Source organism: Triticum dicoccoides, chromosome 7A (genome assembly GCF_002162155.2).
Source record: "Triticum dicoccoides isolate Atlit2015 ecotype Zavitan chromosome 7A, WEW_v2.0, whole genome shotgun sequence".
NCBI lineage: Eukaryota > Viridiplantae > Streptophyta > Magnoliopsida > Poales > Poaceae > Triticum > Triticum dicoccoides.
The window spans coordinates 272,750,068-272,752,688 of NC_041392.1; positions in this window are offsets into that span (position 1 = coordinate 272,750,068).

Sequence of the window (2,621 nt, forward strand, 5' to 3'; positions counted from 1 at the left end):
TCATGGGCGGGGCCAACGCGCGAGGCAGGGGACCGGCAACGGGGGGTCTGGGCAGGCAACCACAGGGGTGGCGAGCCACGGGGACGAGGGGGGCAGGACGCGAGGAGAGGCGGTTGGAGGCGGGACAGGGGAGGAGGCTGTTGGAGACGGGGCGAGGGGGTGGTGGTTGGAAGCAGACTCGGGGGGGCATACGCGGGCCAGATCGATCAATGGGGCGAGGTGGGCCTAGGGGCACGGCACGCCCAAGAATCAAAGGCCCGCCCACGCCAACCGGCACCGCGGGCCCAAGCTCACTGCGGACCGAGCAGGCCACAAGGGGCATACGGGCCCGATCATCACGGCCCAGCGCGGCACGACCCAGGGCGGAGGGGGAGCGAGGAACCAATCCGGAGGGTTTCCCCTCTACGAACGGTAGCCGCCGCCGCCACCGAGGCGAGGGGGACGCCAGGGCCAGCCAGGGTCGCCGGGGAGCTGGGGATGACCGGAACAGGAGCGCGGAGGATCCGAATACGGCTATGAAAGGGCGAAAGGGCGAGCGACGGGCAGTCAGAAAATGAGCAGCCGGAACGCCGAGGGAGGCCGAAGAGCACGCCGGCGAAGGGCAGAGCGGGGTCGCCGGAGAGGAATGCCACGACGAGCGGGCATGCCCCAGCTCCGAACGGCCAGCCACCCCCCAGGAATGGCGCTGGCTGTTGGCGCAGCTCTCTATCTCTCATAGCTAGAGATAGAAGAAGGAGGAGCACACAGTACACTGAAGTTTCACCCGGCTTCACAGCCCCGTTACTCTTCTCAACAAATACATAATCGCATCCGCGGCTTTGTAGTCCTACAGCTACGCAGCGCCCATGTCTCCTGCGCATACATGTACGTAGCGGAGCGAACGATCCACCCGGCCAACTACGCGCACACCACGCGCTTGATCCATCTGATCGTAACAGCCTCCCTACTGCATGGTGCATGCACACAGCTCCTATGCATGTCCAGCTAACTAACTCCAACACACACATGCACCTACGAACCTGACGCGGCCACACACCGCCCACACACACGCGCCACGCTTCTGCGTCCCGCATCGTTTCGTCCGTCCCACGCGTCACCGACGTGCCCGACGAGCCCGACGACATCAATGCGTCCCGCTCGTTTCGCGCGCATCCGACGCGTCCGACGACGCCGTGGCTTATTCCAACACACACACACCCTAAGCCACGGCCTGGCCTACACTCACACGCACGGTGTCTACCTACACAGGCATGGCTTGCTGCTAACATTCACACCCCAAGCCATGGCCCTTGCACATGCCAGGCTCGTCGTCCACATCGCGCCATGGCCGTCGCACCATGCCGCTGCGGCCTCCGCCGAGCAGCACCCCACGTCCTGCGCTTTCAGACTCGTGTACACGACGCGCACGCACGCAGTTGCCACAGTCCGAGTCCAGCGCCCCGACGCGGTCCGTCCTCCGCTGCCTTCGCCACGCCGTCGTCGTCGTAGTCGTACTCCCCACGTCCCCGCGCTCCTGCCGCCACGTACGCGATCTGCGCAACCAGGTCCAGCGCCTCGACGCGGTCCACTCCCGTGGTCCCGACGCGCCTGACGTGTCTGGTGCGCACCCATAACACGCACCGGTCGCGCCCGGCTCACCGCCGAGCTTATTGCCCTGCACCGTTGCGCCGTCAACCGCAGCGCAGCGCCTCACGGTCGTCGCGCCGAGCCGCCGCTGCCTCTGCGACACCACGCAGGTCCTGCGCGACCTCCTCGTCTTCGCGACCGCCGCTGCTCGTCGCGCACACGGCATCACGCCACACCACCTTGGACTCGCCACGCGCCCGGCATCACGCCACACCGCCGTGGACTCGCCGCGCGTTGCCGATGCCACGCGCTCGCCGCGCGCCGTTGCCAAGACCTTCATGTCCGCCGCGCGCCACGGCCGTCCCTCGAACCTAGGTCTGATACCAATTGTTGGCGCAGCTCTCTCTCTCGTAGCTAGAGGTAGAAGAAGGAGGAGCGCACAGTACACTGGAGTTTCACCCGGCTTCACAGCCTCGTTACTCTTCTCAACAAATACATAGTCGCGTCCGCGACTTTGTAGTCCTACAGCTACACAGTGCCCACGTCTCCTGCGCATACATGTACGTAGCGAAGCGAACGATCCGCCCGGCCAACGACGCGCACACCACGCGCTCGATCCATCTGATCGTAACAGCCTCCCTACTGCATGGTGCATGCACACAGCTCCTATGCATGTCCAGCTAACTAACTCCAACACACGCACGCACCTACGAACCTGACGCGGCCACACACCGCCCACACACACGCGCCACGCTGCTGCGTCCCGCATCGTTCCGTCCGTCCCGCGCGTCACCGACGCGCCCGACGAGACCGACGACATCAGTGCGTCCCGCCCATCCGGCGCGCATCCTACGTGCCCGACGAGTCCGACCACACACGCCGTGGCTTATTCCAACACTGGCGACCACCCATCCTCCGCAAGGCACCGCCTTGGACCCTAGGCGGCCAAGCGGAGCTCGTCGTCCGCGTCTGCCACAGCCACCGTGAGCCGGAGGCAAAGGCTAAGCCAACAGTCGCGCTGGTCGGCGCAGCGAGGACGGGGTTACAGGAGGGAG